This window comes from Panthera leo, chromosome B2 (genome assembly GCF_018350215.1).
Source record: "Panthera leo isolate Ple1 chromosome B2, P.leo_Ple1_pat1.1, whole genome shotgun sequence".
In the NCBI taxonomy this organism is placed as follows: Eukaryota; Metazoa; Chordata; class Mammalia; order Carnivora; family Felidae; genus Panthera; species Panthera leo.
The window spans coordinates 141,724,434-141,742,804 of record NC_056683.1 but is presented as its reverse complement, the minus strand read 5'-3'; the positions used below and the strand labels follow the sequence as shown (position 1 = coordinate 141,742,804).

Here is an 18,371-nt window from a genome sequence, read left to right as displayed (position 1 = left end):
AGTGAACTATTAGGATAAGTTTCTTATGTGTATTTTGCCACACAAGAAATAGTATGTTTAGTATGTTAAAATTCAGTAACTGAGTTAACATTATCCCAGCTAAATTAAAAGAAATTTTATACTTTAATTACATATTCCCTGCAGTCTCAGCAGCCTCACTAACGGCAAATGAACCGTCTCAGTACGGGACTACTGAAAATACTTTCACAGAGTCCTGACAAGGAGTCAATACGATACCTAAATCAGAGCATTTCATAACAAAAGTTTTACTCAGTTTTTTAATGAAGTTTTATGACTCACATGCATTAGCTGGGCCACTCTATCTTCAATCTTTCTCCACACACAGAAAAGAACAGGAGGGAGACTGTAATTGATACTGTAAATGCAGTGGAACAGATGAAGAACAATATCCTAGCTTAGCCACACACATGGTAGGCACTCAATAAATAAACATTCCTGATTTCGGATGCTCCGTGAATCTGCTGTAAAACCAAAAAGAAAACCTGGGCTTCACATTCTGTCTGGCACACCAGCCACGTGAGAGGGCTGACATTCCACCCCAAGGAAGGCTGCTGTCTCTTTACCCTTCTTCCATTAGCTGGGATCTCAGCATCGATGCTGAAACACCTTTCACGCACCATGTATCCTGCACCATGTATCCTTTTACGGGTTAAAGAATTTTTTTTCAATTCAGAGTTTGGGTGGGGAAACAATGTGAATAACCAAACGGCCACTCTTATGGCTCCATATGAAAAACAGAAAGTTCGTAAGATACACGCACCTCTTCTAAATGAAGTCAGTTTTAAAGTGTACAGTAGAAAACACATTATTATTACTTCTCAGGCACAAGAAGCAATCCTGGCTTTCTGCTCTTACACCCCTGTCTGAAAGCTCCACTGTGTTAAAAATTTTCCCCATATGACTTCCTCTAACTCAGGTCTACATACTTGTGACTCTAGAGGTCAACCACTTCCCCCATCACATGAAGAAGATCCTGCTATTTTCACAGCCCTTACTAAAAGAGAGTACTTGAAATTCTTAAAGAAAATGCACATCCTCAAATAACTCCTTCATACAAATTAAGTACTATTCTTCAAATTGAGGGACTAAACGCTAGATTTAGCTACTCACAATTTATTCATTTCTGGGACGGTAAACTATCAAGAAATAAGGGGGACGCCAGTCTGCATGTGGCTATCATTGCAAAACGTTGAGATCAGCTTCCAAAACGCCCCAGCAGCCAGCCAGGAGTCTGGGCGGCTGCTCTCTGGATTGCAGGGTGGCTTATGTGCAAGGTGCCCTGTCACTTCATATCCATCACCACCTCAACCCCCAGCTCTCCGGTGCTATGGGGCCTGGGGACGAGCCCTCTCCAGAACCACAGTGCGATTCCCAGGGGCCCTGCGGGCAAGAACTAAAAAAAAACTCCAGCTAGGAAGAAATGGAAACCCGAGACACAGAGAGGCAGGATGAAAGGGACCCCCACAAAGATAGATTTTTACATTCTTGAAAACCTTAGAAATAAATGATTTTTCTCTGGGCTTTTTCAAAAAGCTGCCTACTGGGCACCCTTAAGGCGCTGCTGGACTGAAAATACAAAGAAGAGAGCCCCCAAATACAGAAATCCAGGAAACCGATCCCTGCGAGGGAAGCTGATGGTCCCCAAGAAGACAAGTGTCAGAAGACTTTCCGATCACCACAGCAATTTAGCAGGTAAGTCGCATCCATCCCCGGTAGGACTGTGTCACCCTCATTTCTTCCACAAAGCTAGGTGGCCCTCACCTTTCCAACCTTGAAGTGGTGTGACAGGAAAAAGTAGACACCTCTCTCTGTGCTAATTGCCCTAGCGGGTCAAACTTCAGAACCAGCATCATGCACTTTGTTTTCAAGCGCAGGGAGAAGAGGAAGGGTTGGTATTCTGAGCGGAATCTCCGTGATTTGCCAGAGGAAACAGCACAGACCAGACAGCAGAAGCGCCAGCATTTCCATGCAGCTGCCACGACAGGTGACCGGGCCGCTTTGCAGACACCCCGCTCGCTCGGGGGGTTTCACCGAGGTGGGGCGGGAAGGAAGGGGGAAGCAGGGAGGGAGACAGACTGGAGGACGAGAAGGTGGGCAGAGGCAGGGAGGGAAATCCACTCCATCCAGACGCTGGGGAGGAAGAGGAGGAGCACAGCCCCGTCTCCCTGGGGAAACCGTTTTAAGGGATTTTCTGTCTCCACAATTAAGAAAAAAAAAAAAAAAAATGGCTCCAAGCCAAACGCCTCCTGATTTACACACACACACACGCACACCAAGCTCTATTTCGCCCCATTTTCGTGTACGCTGAAACAAAAGGCTAAATCAGCAGCCAGCGCCGCCCGGAGTCCGGTGTCCGCCACCCTCTCCCACCGCGCCCTCGGGAGAGCCCACCCAAGGCGGCCCGCCCGCCGCCCCCCGCCCGAGCACCGGCCCTCCCGCCGAGCCGGGGCGCTGCCGCCCTCCCCGCCCGGCGCCGCCCGACGCGCCCCCCGCCCGCGCGCGCACAGGGGCCTGGCCGGAGCCTGGGGGCCGGGCGCCCACCTCGAGGGACGGGCGCCCGGCCGGGCTCGGGAGGGCGCTCCCGGCGGCGCTGGGGCCCGTCGCCTCCTCGCCAGGGAGGGCGGCAGCGCCCGGCCCCGGGCGCCCGTGACAGCGGCCCCGCTCCCGCCTCACCTCCGAGCGCCCGTGGCGGCGGCCCCGCGCTCCTCCGCGCCTCTCCGCCTCCGCCTCCAGCAGCCCCGCGCCGCCGCCGCCGCCACCGCCGCCGCCGCCGCCGCCTCCCCCCCGCGTCTCGGCCGAGTCTCCGCCTCCCTCAGCCGCCGCCGCCGCCGCCGCCGCCGCCGTTGGGCCCGGCTCCGCGCCACGTGACCGCGCCACGTGACCCGGCGCGGCTGGCGGGCGCCTCCCCGGCCGGCCTCGCGCCCTCGCGCGCGGGGAACCCGCGTCCCGGCGGTTGACGCCCGCCCCCGGTTGTGCTGGGCGCCCCCCGTTCCGCCACCCTCACCTGGCCTTCTGCCCCCGCCCGGCCGGCCACCTGCTCCCACTCACGAAACCCCGAACTCCACAGCGCCTGCACGCTCACACGAACACACTCACGCGTGCACACACGCACACGAGCACACACCGGCGCTCACAAGCGCACGCACTCACACGAGCACACACCAGCCCTCACGCGCGTGCACACGCACATCTCGCAGCCCTCGCCTTTCAGGGCTACTTCGCAGCCTGTGACAACAATGAAAATAATTCAAGCAGTCCGGTCTGGACCCACCTAACTTGAGAAATCCTTCCTACCCAGCAATGGGATGGTTGTGTGCGCTGCCCTAACTTAACGTGAGCCGGGAGTGGACATCACATTTCGTCTTAAGTTGAAAGCCACTAGCAAGCACAGATTTGCTTGTGCTATGAACCAATGTAGATAGTCATTCAGGTGTCTGTGATGGTGATCTCAGACCTCAGTATTTTTTTTCAGTTGGTCTTACAGAGAAAAGACTAGAGAGCCTCGTTTTCACTCAGAGAAAAAGAATTCACAGGTTTTCTCCCCTATTAAGTGGATGTCCTGCAAGGAAGGCAAACTTTATGCATCTGTCCATTTTCCATCATGCACAAAGAAATAACATTACTGATTGTGTGACTATTCACATATGTATAGTTTGGGGGGTTTTTAAAATAATGGACAAGATCAGCATCCTTGCTTCCCGGAGCCCTATGTAGTTAAGTATAGCAGCCTCTCTTTGAAAGGGTTCAGCCCTTTTTTCTAGTTTGCCTATTTGCCAAGTTTTTAAATCACCTTCAGATTTAAGAATTCCTGCTTCTGTGAAAATTTTTTTAGTAGGCTCCACAGCCAGCGTGGAGCCCATCGTGGGGTCTGAACTCAGACCCCTGAGATCAAGACCTGAGCTGAGATCAAGAGTTGATGCTTAACTGACTGAGCCACCAGGCACCTTGAATTTCTGATAGTCAGAAAAAAAATAATAAAAGAGTTGGCTAAGGAGTCCTTTAATTCTGAAACTCCATGTCTATGGTTTCACAAATGTTGGAAAGTGCTGCCTAGACTTCTTTTAATTTCATGAAAGGTAATTTTTTTAATGACAATATTTGCCTCCTGCATGTATGCATGTAAGAGAAGTATTTATATCAGAATTATTTGATAATATTTTATAAGCATCCCTAAAATTCACTTTGAAACATTTAAGGATAAAGCTATATTTAGGTCTTAGAGTACTTTAAACCAAAAAATAATCCTCACTCAATTCAAAGTAATGAGTATTATGCTTCAACTAAGGGGTCAATATTACACCTAACATTGTTGGGAAACAAAAAGAATTATCTAGTATGGTTCTTACCCACAAAATGTAAAACCTCTAGATAGAATTACTTTAAAATATATACATAGGGGTGCCTGGGTGGCCCAGTCGGTTGAGTGTCCAACTTCGGCTCAGGTCATGATTTCACACAGTTCAGGAGTTTGAGCCCTGTTTCTGGCTCTGTGCTAACAGTTTGGAGCCTGCAACCTGCTTTGGATTCTGTGTCTCCCTCTCTCTCTCTGCCCTTCCCCAACTCACGCTCTGTCTCTCTCAAAAATAAAATAAACATTAAAATAAAATATATACATAACGTATTTTTAAGTCTCTCTTTTTCACACACACACTCTAACTGCAATCTATATACCAGTATAAAAATGATTTAACAAATAACATCAGTCTACAACAATTCTTTCTTCTGCAAAATGAAAAAGCATTAATCTTGAAACCACTCTCCCAGTACCATAGTTTTCCCTAAGGCCCACATGTATAAACTCTCTTTTATCCAAGCACTGTTGGGGACACATACAGCCAACTCTCTGAAAAACTGTTAAGGCCCTCAGGTTTATTTTCTGCCTCTGTGGTTTCCCACAGTGTCTGTGGTTACATGAACGGTCTTTGGAGCAAGCGTCTTCATTGAAGTCCTGCTTCTACCACTTACGAACAAGTGACAACAAGAACAATATGCCTAACACTGTTTCTTTAACCATAGCCTCAAACAACAATATCTACCTCACTGGGCTGTTGAAAGAATTAAAGGAAATAATTTATGTAAAGTACTTAGCATAGTGCTTGATGCATAATAGGTACTCAATCAAAAATAGCTCAGGTTTATTAAATGCTTACCACAGGACTAACACTGTGCCTTGTTGGTCTTATTTTTACTGTTACTCCTCATGGGTGCCTTCCATCCCCCACTTGACCCCACCACCACCACCGCAGCTTAAGGGGCTAGTCTCTCTCTCTGCCTTGTCAGGATGGAAATAGTTTCCTTATGAGATTTTAATGTGAAGGTGCATTTACAGCAACCTGTTTAATCTGTTGTGAGTCTGCATTTCGAACTTTTTAAAAAGGTTTCTAATTTTGAAATGAAAATAATTGCGTCTCGTCCAGAAATCTGAGGCAACTGGGAGTCATTCGGAAGATGTGGCGATGAGAGCCCTTCCACTGGCCTTTGTGATCCTGCTAGGTCACCAGCTCCCATTTTGTTGTGTTTGTTGTGTCTCCTTTGGTGTGTTTTGTTGTGTTGTGTTTGTTGTGTTTAAATATTAGAAGATTTCCGGGGCCCCTGGATGGCTCAGTTGGTTAAACATCTGACTTCGGCTCAAGTCATGATCTCGCAATTTGTGGGTTCGAGCCCTGCGTTGGACTCAGTGCTGGCAGAGCCTGGGGCCTGCTTTGGATTCTGTGTCTCCCTTTCTTTCTGCCCCTCACCCCCCCCCAAAATAAATAAACATTGAAAAAAATGTTTTTAATATTAGAAGATTTGGGGTACCTGGACGGCTCAGTCCATTAAGCATCTGACTCTTGATTTTGGCTCAGGTCAATGATCCCAGGGTGATGGGATCGAGCCCTGTGACAGGCTCTGCACTGAATGTGGAGTGTGCTTAAGATTCTCTCTCTCTCGGGACGTCTGGGTGGCTCAGTCGGTTAAGCGTCCAGCTTCCGCTCAGGTTATAACCTCGTGGATCATGGGCCTGAGCCCCAGGTCAGGCTCTGTGCTGACCGCTCAGAGCCTGGTGCCTGCTTCAGATTCTGTGTCTCCCTCTCTCTGCCCCTCCCCCGCTTATGCTCTGTCTCTCAAAAATAAATGAACATTAAAAAAAAATTTTTTTTAAAGATTCTCTCTCTCAAAAAAAAAATAAATAAATATTAGAAGATTTGGCAACACATTTGAAGAAATAAACCAATCCACAATAATTGTTAAATGCTAAGTATTAAAAGAAAGTGTCTATCCTATGGCATTCATGATTTGACTCTATTAACTGGCTGTCCTGCAGCTCTAAGGTTCAAGTTTGAGAGAAGCCTTTTACTATCCTGCCCAAGCTCCCAAAAGCTCTGAGAAATATGTGACCTTTCTTCAAAAGTTATGCAATCCTTACATCTGCCTTGGGTCACACTATAAGCTCCCAGCTCAAACTGGATCTGATAGGCATCCTGGTAACCGTATGACAACTTGGTTGTGACATAAATATTTTCCACTCAACATTTGGTTGTGCGCCTGTGAAGGAGTGTGGGGCTAGGGCAGCCTCTTAGCACCATAGTACTACTCTAAGGCTGGACCCAAAGACACAAGGGATTGCAAGCCACTACCGTGTGCCAGGATTGGTCTCTGCCCTTCTCTCCCCCACTTCTCTGCAGGCCCCTGCTAATCACATTACTGTAAGACATTTAGATACTGGCAATCCAAAATGTTTCTCTCAAGGCCTCTTTCCTGGTTCCCTCTCACCCAGCATCCCTGGCCACATCGTCTCTCCTTCCTGGTTACAACTTAATTCTGAGCCCAAAGTTTCTACTGCTCAAGCCCTTTAACCACCGAGACATTCAGCATTGGGATCAGGAAACTGCATCCTGGATATAGAGAGCCAGAAAGTGTCCATGGCAAAGGAGCTAGAGTTTTTGGAGAATAAGATCAAGACTTTTGTCTTTTAATGTGTCCTGAGAATTAAAACTGCCCGTGCCAGCTTAGGCTTTGTTGTGGAAATAAGGCATTTAGAACAAGGGAGGAAATGCCCATGGTCCGCTGTACTCTACATAACTAGCCACATCCAGACCATTTCCCTCAGTTCTGGATACTGTCATATTTTAAGAAGGACATTGATAAGTTACAGCAAACCTGTGAAGGGTGACAAGGACTCTAGAAGCTATACTGTAACGTTACACAATTTTATAAACAGCTGTTGAAGAAAATTGGAATGTTTAACCTGGAAGAAACAGAAGAACTGGTGAACTTTGTACGCTTTTAAATTCCTTTCTAATTTATTAAGCTCCTACTTTGGGCCAGGCACATTCCAAATCAAGAGCCAGTTGTGTATGGGCTTACAGAAGGGGATTTGGTTCAGATAAGGAAGAGCCTTGCAGTAGGCTCGTCCATCAGGGAAGTGGTAACCTTGTAAAGTGGCCTTGAGTGCACCCATGCCTCTCTGTTCATTCTGGCAAGCTGGGCTGGGCTGGGCTGGGCACATGGTCATGACTGTGCCAGCAGTCTTCAAGCTGAGAGCCTCTCCTTGGCTAACTGCATTCTCTTTCCCATCGTGCTGAGTGCCTCCCGGGCAAAAGTAACATCTGGGACAATGTCTAGGGCCAAAAGTACCACTTGACTCACCCTGGAAAAGATGGAAAACAGAAGAAAATGACTTTTTAAAAAAGAAAGAGAGCTTTTGGGACACCTGGGTGGCTCAGATGGTTGAGCATCTGACTCTTGATTATGGCTCAGAGTCATGATTTCAGAGTCATGGGATCAAGCCCCTAGAAGGGCTCCATGCTGAGCATGGAGCCTCCTTAAGATTCTCTCTCTCTTTCTCTCTCTCCTCTGCCCCTCCCCCCTACTCATGTTCTCTCTATCTAAAATTAAAAATTAAAAAGAGAGAGAGAGAAAGAGAGAGAGCTTTCATAATCACCTCCTTCCCTACCCTAGGAGCCTGAGGAGGTAAGGAGGCTGTCATGCTTTGTCTACAACCAAAGACTCATTCTCCTTCCTTCCATTCATGTCATCACTGAGATGGTCTTTTAGGCAGCTCTGAGTTCTGACCAGACCCTGTCTAAGTACGTGAATGTAGTTGGGTACAAATTTTTCTTTAAGCAGAGTAGTCTTTCAAAGGGCAAGGAAGTGGCCTTACCTAAGCAACTGTTAAGGCAGGTAGGCACCATTGACTTGGGCGAACGTTTTTGTTTTGTTTTGTTTCGTTTTTCTGGCAACGTCCTACAGGTGCCTCAACTCTGGATATGCAGAATTGGTCTCTGGGAAGGAGGAGTGATCTGTGACCTTCCTCCATAAGGCTCTGCAGTAAGTCCTAACTGGCTGGTCTGGGCTGGGGCAACAGAGCAGATGGTGTCTGCAGCCTGAACCCAGGCTAGTTGGGGGGATGGGGGGGAAGCTGGCATGGGCGTCCCCGGGCTAGGCCAGAACCAATTTTGACCCAAAACTCAGGAGGCTGTCTGCCCTCTGGGAAGCTGCTGGGAATAAGAGCCATTGAGCTGGTAGCAGAGAGCTATAATGTTTGAGGCTAAAAACAGGAGGGCTCCTGGATGGTTCAGTCCATTAAGCCTCTGACTCTTGATTTCAGCTCAGGTCATGATCTCATGGTTTTGAGGGTTTGAGCCCTGCGTTGGGCTCTGTGTTGATAGTGCAGAGCCTGCTTGGGACTCTCTCTCTCTCTCTCTCTCTCTCTCTCTGTCCTTTCCCCCCTAGTGCTGTCTCTGTCTCTTTCAAAATAAATTTCAAAAAAAAATGTAAGTAGAAAAATGAGTTTTCAAAGGAGGTAGGCATGCTCTGTTACATTTACTTTCTCCACATCAGATTCATCCAACGTACACTTCTTAATCTAGGAAGGCTGTAGAGGAAGAGAGAGAGGGCATTTCAAAATTAAATTTTTATCTCTACCCAATCCTTTCCTTTTCACCCCTTCTCCCTCGCCATCATTTTTCTTCCTTTGACCATGAATCGAAGATACACTTGGTGACCAGTAAAGTCACTAAGAGAACCAATGTTCAGATATTTCTCTATTTTGGAAGAATCTACCATGAATTTTCCGAGAATATAAGTACAGCAAACATCGTTGGTTGTACCAACAGTCATTCTCCCCTCTTGCATTACTGAACCCCAATGTTCCATGCGCTCCACATCCCAGTGTGTTCCAAGAAGCCTGGTCACCCCCCACTCCCTGACTGGTCAAAGTCAGTGGTCCTTAGTGGATCCCTGGATTGTGAGAAGTAGCACCACCCCCAATACCTGGGAATTGTTAGAAATATACATTCTCAGGCTCCACCCCAAACTTCTTGAATCAGAACCCTTGGTGTGGGGGCCTTAGCTATCTGTTTTAACACCCTCTACAGGTGACTCCCCTGAACATGAAAGAATAATTGGTACAAGTCAATCCTGCCAATTCTATTCTCTTTCTTTAGAAATAGGCAAGTGATCCCATTTGGTCCATTAAGCACAAGGGGTAATCTGTTAGGGAAACCTTTTGGAAACAGCTACTTAGCTCTTAAAAAGAAACATAAGGGCCCCGTTTTCAAGGGATCTGTGGGGTCTGTTTTCATAATAATATGAAATTACACTCATATTGTCTCATTAACGTACACTGGTCTTTTCCAGACGTTACATGGTAGGTGATATCACAGCAGACTGAGTGCAGAGGCAGATATGAGAAACCCCCTGTTCTCTATTAAGCCAGACATTATAGAGGCTTGTAAAAAATGTAAAACAATGCCACTCTTCTCACTACATTTGTTTTGGAAATGGTCGTTTTTTTCCCCCATAAAAATGTGTGATTTATGTTAACACATAAAGGTGTATTAGTATTACAAATAAATTAACAAATAAAGATTTCTATATTTTCTCAGTTTTAATTTATAAAATAGTAAATATTGGGGTGCCTGGGTGGCTCAGTCAGTTAAACATCCGACTCTTAGTTTCAACTCAGGTCGTGATCCCTTGGTTTCATGAATTCAAACCCTGCATCCGGTTCCGTGCTGGCAGCACGGAACCTGCTTGGGATTCTGTCTCCCTCTCTCTCTGTCCCTCCCCGACTCATGGTGTCTCTGTCTCTCTCAAAATAAATAAATAAACTCAAAAAATTTTTAGAAACCAGTAAATGTCAATAGACATAATACATATTAAAAAAACGAAAAACGGGGGGGGGAAAAAACCCTCTTTTAGGTCCTTAATTTTTAAGAGTGTAAAGGGAAGAAGCCCTTAGGAAATCTGATAACAGCTTTTCCAGGCAAGGATGTGGTGGCTGGGGCTGTTGCTGCCATCTTGTGACCAGAGAGGAACCAACTCATGCAGCGAGTAGGGTGGGGTAGAGAACTGGTTTGTGAAGTAGATTTGACCCTCTGAAGACCCAACCCTGGTGTGTATTCTACACACCTTCACTATCTTGAAGCTTCTTGTTCTCTGAGATGATAAAGCCCCTTCTTGTTTAAGCAATTTTAGGTCAAGTTCCCTATTACAAGCTGAAAAACCTTCCTGACCATTATCATTTACATTTAGCACTGAGGGCCTCAGTGACTTAAACAGCCATTCCACTTATGTTTCCATAAACAAGATTCGTGACACAAGTAAATGAAGTCAACAGAAATCATCAGCTCTCTAAAAACACAGATCTCAAAAAACAGACAAAACATAATGAAAATATATTAGAACCCACCCACTCTTAGGAAAGTAAACCTTCTGATTAAGACTATGTGCTTAAAACTTTGTAATTTCTATTTTGTATGCATGTTAATTTTTATGATGATGCTAGCCATTTTCAGTTTAACTCAGTAAAAAGCTTAGATTTTGTAACTGCAAATTCTGAGACTAGGCCCAATGGCTACGAATATCTAGTCATACCTATATGATTAAGCACTTCTCCATAGAGAATCGCTTATTAGAAACTCAGTAACTTGTTATATATATATATATATATATATTTTTTTTTTTTAAAGGTAGAGGAAGAGAATCTCTGAAAGACTTCAGTATTTAAATACTCTTTAAGAATCAGACTACAGAAGAGATCAGTCCCAGCAACGATTTACTTACGGTAGTAACCTTACAGCTGCAAAATAATGCAAGAGTTTGAAATATTATAGCAGAAACGGCTCATTGTCTGCCAAAAGCCCTTTCAAAAGGACACTTTTAACTAAGTGTCTGCCCAGGTAAGGACATTTCCTAAGCCCCTTCCCCTTCTTGCTCCATCCAGGTGGGGCCATAGATGACTGATGCTTGCCTGCCAGCGGAATGTGAGAAGTCATTAAGTCATTAGTGTTCCTTTCGGCCAAGGCAGTTAAATGAGTATACTTCTCCAAGCTCTTTCTTCCCCGTCTACCAGCTAGATGCAAAGAGCTTGAGACCCCAGAAAACAAAGCCACCTGATGTAAAGGCTCTGGATTTCTGAATTGGTCTTAATGGAGAGCTAACTGCCAACAAGACACGCCTACAATGAGACTACTAATGGAGTGCAAAACAAGTTTCATTTTGTTAAGCCTCTGAAAACTATAGCTGATGCTAACATAGTGTCTACGCTATTTTAAAGCATTGAACCTCTAAGTAGCCACAGAAAAGTTTTTGACCTTCAGAGAAAAAAGAGCAATCTCACGTTTACTATTACTACTGTATTTCCCTCCATCTCTAGTTCCTAGAATAGTGGCAGATAGTGATTAATATGTGATGACTAATTGAATGAATGAATAAATAAATCAATAGATGGATGGATGAATAGCGGATAAATAAATTAAGTGTTCATGTGAAAGATATAATAGTTTAGAATAAAATAATGCTAAATTTTTGCGGGAAATACTTCTCTCAAATATTTGTAAGAAAGGTTAGCATGTTAACTAGTATTATTTCTGGCGATTACTTGGTGAGAGTATGACATGATAGAGAAGGTTTAGCTTGGAAAGGTAATTGGACTAATTTTATCTTGATATTCTCTGATCTATTAAATAAAGTGATTAGATATACTAACAGGATTCTATATTTAGCTATTTTAATAATAAGTGCATTTTTAGATTTTTAAATTATTATTTTAAGAAATAAAAATAGATGACGTAAGAAATCCATATCTCTAAATGGTTTTCCAATTACATGCTAAACTAATCATTCTAAATCAAATACACATAACTATAGGCAAGGTGCTCTACAGGAAATTATCAGCTTCTTGAATTCTGACCTTGTAACCCCAAACACATACAGATAATAATGAATACCAGTTGGTATGACAGTAAGAAAAATATTTGTTTTTGATATTATTAAAAAAACCCTTAGATCCTTTATGAAAAATTTCAAGGGATGAAAGAGAAAATATATGTTGACATTCATTCCTCTAAAGTAGAATTCTAAGTATTAATTTTATTTGTCTTAATAGGACTGAAAGATGGAATAGGAAGTTGGCTTGGAAAAAATAAGACGACACAAAGTCCACAGGTTAAATAGTTTTCCTACAAATGATTCTATTCAAAATATACAAATACAAGGGGCCCCTGGGTGGCTCAGTCAGATGAGCGTCTGACTTCACCTCAGGTCACGGTTTTGCAGTTCGTGAGTTTGAGCTCCACATCCGCTCTCTGCTGTCAGCGCAGAGCCAGCTTCAGATCCTCTGGTCCCCCTCTCTCTCTGCCCCTCCCCCACTTGTGCTTGTGTTCTCTCTCTCTCTCAAAAAATAAACATTGAAAAATACATATACAAATACAATACACATATGTGTATGTATTGGTCTTAAATGGTACATGTTTTCTACTAACCTTTCCCAGTCTCCTGAGCAATAGAAGAAATGCTATGGAGAAGTAGACTAGTAGCTTAGCAACCTGAAATTAGTGAGAAATGTCCCCTTTCATTGACTTGATTTTAAATCAAGCTCTCCCAAGGGCAACTATGAGATAAATGACGAAAATATGAAACTCATAATGCTAACACCATGCAATGAGCTTTAGGGACAAAGCTGTATATGTAGTCCACATATTAGGATATTGAGGTTGGTTTGGAAGATATTAATTTTAGTTTGGAATATTCTATCTTCTCCCTGTGATAATTAAACTTGCTTAAGTTGGCTCCTACTGGGATACTTGGCTGGCTCAGTCAGAAGAGCATGGGACTCTTGATATCAGGGACATAAGTTCAAGTTTCATACTGGGTGTAGAGATTACTAAAAAAAAAATAAATAAACTTTAAAAAATAAACAAATAAATAAAATGGCTCCTACTAAAGTGGTAACTATTTGAAGAGATGGATATGTTAATTAGCTTGAATGTGGTGATGACTGACTATATATATAGTTATATATATATATATACATATATATATATATATATAAAACTATATATACTATATATATATACTATATATAGTTATCAAATTGTATACCTTAAATATCTTTAATTTTTAAAAAATATATTTATTTATTTTTGAGAGACAAAGAGAATCCCAAGCAGACTCTGCACTATCAGCACAGAGCTCAATGCAGGGCTTGATCCCATGAACAGCGAGATCATGACCTGGGCCAGAATCAAGAGTCAGACACTTAACCGACTGAGTCACCCAGGCACCCCAATATATATAATTCTTAATTGTCAAATATACCTCAATAAAAACAAAAACCCTGCACTTCTAAAGACTATGCAGGTAAAGAACAAGTCAAAAGAAAATAGAGAAAGTGTTTTGAATTTAATAAAGTTAAAACACAGCAACAAAGAATGGCTCTTGCTGGTGAAGACATGGCTCTTCAGAGTCTCCTTGTGTGGGCTTTTTTGTTGTTGTTGTTGTTAACAGTAAAGGGAGTATGGAAACAAAAAGGTAAAATTGAGGTCTCAGGCCAAGAAAGCCTTTGTAAAACCTTCCATACAGTGGTCTCCAAAGAGGGAAAAAATATGCAAAGATACCATTTGTAACCCCCAAATGTGAAGATTATAAAGTAGGAAACCACTTTTTTGCCAATACAAGGTAAATGCCTTGTTTCTCTGGTAGGAATTAAGTCTGAAATCCAAATCAGGTTTATTTATTCCAATATACTGCTTCTAAGGAGAACAAATATATTTTGTAGCAGCATTTTATTCCACTAACATGAGACAAGGAGCAAAGGGAAGACGAATTCTAGGGCATAGAAGGTCCGGATCCCCAAGGCATAGACAAAAGCTTTTGTCCGTGTTTTTCAAATGCTTGGTCAGAGCTCCTCCTACTGGAACGACTTACTCAGTACCATGCTATCAGACGTCTGGTCAAGATTCACATTTTTCACAGATGAAACACAGTGCTGCGTATTCAATAAATCACATATTCCCTCTTTGTAGCGGGGGACAGATTTCTCATTGTGATTTTTAAGAACCCACATCACAGTTTCCATGTACCTTACAACTGATAGGTATATTGAGATTTGGTTACCATCTATGTAGAACTTAAGACCTGCCTGGCAGAATTCTAAGTGTTTAAGTATCGCTTTTCATTTAACCCTCATAACCACTATATGAAAGAGGGATTGCTTGATTTCATGGGTGAGGAAACAGAGATACATGTATAGATCTACTTTCTAGGTATTTGACATTTTTAATGGCAATTGTAAATGGCATTTCTAAAATTTCATTTTTCAATTTTTATTGCTTCTATGTAATATATATTGCTAATTTATATATATATAATATATATATATATATTATATATATATAAACACAATTGATTTTTGTTTATTGATCTAGTATCCTAAATCCAATTACCAGTTGCCTTTTTTTAAGATTTCATAAGGTTTTCAACAGACACAATCATGTTGTCTGTGAACACAACAGTGAATAGAACAGTTTACTTCTTCCTTTACAATCTGCATAGCTGTCATTTCTTCTTCTTGACTTACTGCACTGGCTTGGACTTCCAGTATAATGTTGAATAGAAATAGTAAAATCAGATATTCTTGCTTTAGAAAGCAAGAATTAGGAAACCTTAGAAAGTATTTTGCCATTATATGCTATTTGTAGTTATTCCAATAGATGCAATTATCAGATTGAAGGCAGTCCCATATTTTCCTAATTTGTGGAGAGTTTTTATATCATGAATGAGTGTTACATTTTTTCAAACACTTTTTCAGCATATATTTGATGACCATCTGGTTTTTCTCCTCTATTCTCTTAATGTAGTGAGTTACGAGTTAACATTGATTGATTTTTGAATATTAAACTAACCTTGGTCAATTGGTCATGATGCATTATTCTTATTATATGGTCCAGATTTTATATCTATGTATCTATAGCTGTATCTTTATCTATATATCTCTCATTCTTATATATTGCTAGATTCCACTGAATAATGTTTTGCAAGTATATTTGTATCTATTCTCATGAGAGGTTTTAGTTGATAATTTTTCTTCTAGTATTAGTTCAGATTTGGTGTCAGGGTTATGTTGGCCTTATAAAATGAATTGGCCTTATAAAATGAATTCTCTCCTCCACTATTTTCTCAGAGTTTAGGAAAGTTATTATTTCTTCTTTAAATGTTTGATGGAATTTCAGTTGGGCCTGGAGTTTTATCTGTGGGCAGATCTTTAATTAAACATTCAATATCTTTAATAGTATAAGCGTTCTCAGCTTTCCTGTCTTATCTTGGGATGGTTTTGATAAATTGTATTTTTTCAAGGAATTTTTGCATGACATCTAAGTTTTCTTTTTCTTTTTCCTGAATAGACCTATGTTTATTAAAGAAATTCAAACAATGATTAACCCTTCCAAAACAAAAAGCACCAAGTTAACTGGTGAACTCTACAAAACATTAAAAAATAAATTATACCAATTCTCGACAATCTTTTTCAGAGGATATAGGCAGAGGGAGTACTTCTCTACTCAGTGTATGAGATGAATATTACCCTAGTATCAAAACCAAAGACATCACAAGAAAATAAACTACAAACTAATATTGCTCTTGCACATAGATGCAAAAATTCTTTTTTTCTTGCTTTCTTTTTTTTGATATGAAATTTATTGTCAAATTGGTTTCCATACAACACACAGTGCTCATCCCAACAGGTGCCCTCCTCAATGCCCATCACCCACCCTCCCTCCCTCCCACCCCCCATCAACCCTCAGTTTATTCTCAGTTTTTAAGAGTCTCTTATGGTTTGCCTCCTTCCCTCTCTGTAACTTTTTTTTCCCCCTTCCCCTCCCCCCTAGTCTTCTGTTAAGTTTCTCAGGATCCACATAAGAGTGAAAATATGTGGTATCTGTCTTTCTCTGTATGACTTATTTCACTTAGCATAACACTCTCCAGTTCCATCCACATTGCTACAAAAGGCCATATTTCATTCTTTCTCATTGTCAGGTAGTACTCCATTGTATATATAAACCACATCTTCTTTATCCATTCATGAGTTGATGGACATTTGGGCTCTTTCCATACTTTGGCTATTGTTGAAAGTGCTGCTATGCATCAGCACTCCTGTATCCCTTGGGTAAATTCCTAGCAGTGCTATCGCTGGGTCATAGGGTAGATCTATTTTTAATTTTTTGAGGAACCTCCACACTGTTTTCCAGAGTGGCTGCACCAGTTTGCATTCAAACCAAGAGTGCAAGAAGGTTCCCCTTTCTCCATACCCTCTCCAGCATCTATAGTCTCCTGATTTGTTCATTTTAGCCACTCTGACTGGAATGAGGTGATATCTCAGTGTGGTTTTGATTTGTATTTCCCTGATGAGGAGTGATGTTGAGCATCTTTTCATGTGCCTGTTGGCCATCTGGATGTCTTCTTTAGACAAATGTCTATTCATGTCTTCTGCTCATTTCTTCACTGGGTTATTTGTTTTTTAGGTGTGGAGTTTGGTGAGTTCTTTATAGATTTTGGATACTAGCCCTTTGTCCGATATGTCATTTGCGAATCCCTTTTCCCATTCCGTCAGTTGCCTTTTAGTTTTGTTGATTGTTTCCTTTGCAGTGCAGACGCTTTTTATCTTCATGAGGCCCCAATAGTTTATTTTTGCTTTTAATTCCCTTGCCTTTGGAGATGTGTCAAGTAAGAAATTGCTGTTGCTGAGGTCAGAGAGATTTTTTTTCCTGCTTTCTCCTCTAGGGTTTTGATGGTTTCCTGTCTTACATTCAGGTCTTTCATCCATTTTGAGTTTATTTTTGTGAATGGTGTAAGAAAGTGGTCTAGTTTCATTCTTCTGCATGTTGCTGTCCAGTTCTCCCAGCACCATTTGTTAAAGAGACTATCTTTTTTTCCATTGAATATTCCTTCCTGCTTTGTCAAAGATTAGTATGGCCGACATCTAAGTTTTCAAATTGATTGGCAAAAAGGTCTGTGTAATTTTCTTTATGAATCTTTTAATGTCGGTAGGATCTATAGTTCAAATGATAGAAAATTTGATAATATAAAATACGATTTGTTCTTTCATATATAAAAAATATTTGCTTTCATTTCTGATATTTCTAATTTATGTTCTCTTTTTTTCCTATCCTTTGAAATTCATCGAGACTTGTTTTACAAGACTGTGTATGCTCTGTCTTGGCGAATGTTGTGTACGCACTTGAAAAGAATGTACGCACATACTTCATTTTACTGCACTTTGCTCTATTTATTTAGTGTGCTTTGCAGACCTTGCATTTTTTACAGACTGAAGGCTTATGGCAACCCTGCATCTGTGACTGTTTTCCCAGCAGCATTTGCTCACTTGGTATCTCTGTGCCACATTTTGGTAATCCTTGCAATATCTCAAACTTTTCCATTATTATTATATTTGTAATGGTGATCTGTGAGCAGTGATCTTTGATGTTACTGTTGTAATTGTTTTGGGGTGCTACAAATCAGGCCCATATAAGATGGCAAACTTAATCGAAAAGTGTGGTGTGTGTCTGACCACTTCACTGACAGGCCATTACTCCATTTCTCTCCTTCTCCTCAGGCCTCCCTATTTTCTGAGACACAACAGTATTGAAATTAGATCAATCATTGACCCGACAATAGCCTCTAAGTGTTCAAGTGGCAGGAAGAGTTGCACTCACTTTAAACCAAAAGCTAGTGATGCAGGCATGTTGAAAGTGGAGATAGGCCAAAAGCCAGTCCTCTCGTGACACTTAGCCAAGTTGTGAATGCAAAGGAGAAGTCCTTGAAGCAAGTTAAAAGCACTACTCCAGTGAACACATAGGTAAAAAGAAAGAGAAACAAACTTTTTGCTGATATGGAGAAAGTTTTAGTGGCCTGGATAGAAGATCAAACCAGCCACGACATTCCGTGGAGCTGAAGCCTAATCCAGAGCAAGGCCCTAACCCCTCTTCAGTTCTATGAAGGCTGAGAGAGGTGAGGAAGCTGCAGGAGAAAAGTCTGAAGCTAGCAGAGGTTGGTTCAAGAGGTTTAAGGAAGGAGGGCTTCTCTATAAC

The 18,371-nt window shown here is 41.9% G+C and overlaps 1 protein-coding gene across 8 annotated transcripts in view; it reads right to left on the bottom strand.

Annotated features, from left to right (window-relative positions):
* Nucleotides 1-2,764, bottom strand: part of TULP4 (TUB like protein 4) — a 243,338-nt gene extending 240,574 nt beyond the window's left edge. For 5 of the 8 annotated variants that reach the window (XR_006202924.1, XM_042940178.1, XM_042940179.1 and 2 more), the window contains exon 1: nt 2,695-2,748. The gene's annotated coding sequence lies outside the window, so the exon portion shown is untranslated. Of the gene's footprint in view, nt 1-300; nt 483-1,782; nt 1,850-2,694 lie in introns of those variants that run through there. The other 3 variants (XM_042940182.1, XM_042940183.1, XM_042940184.1) reach the window with 3 other exon arrangements.
* Between the last annotated feature and the right edge of the window lie 15,607 nt (nt 2,765-18,371).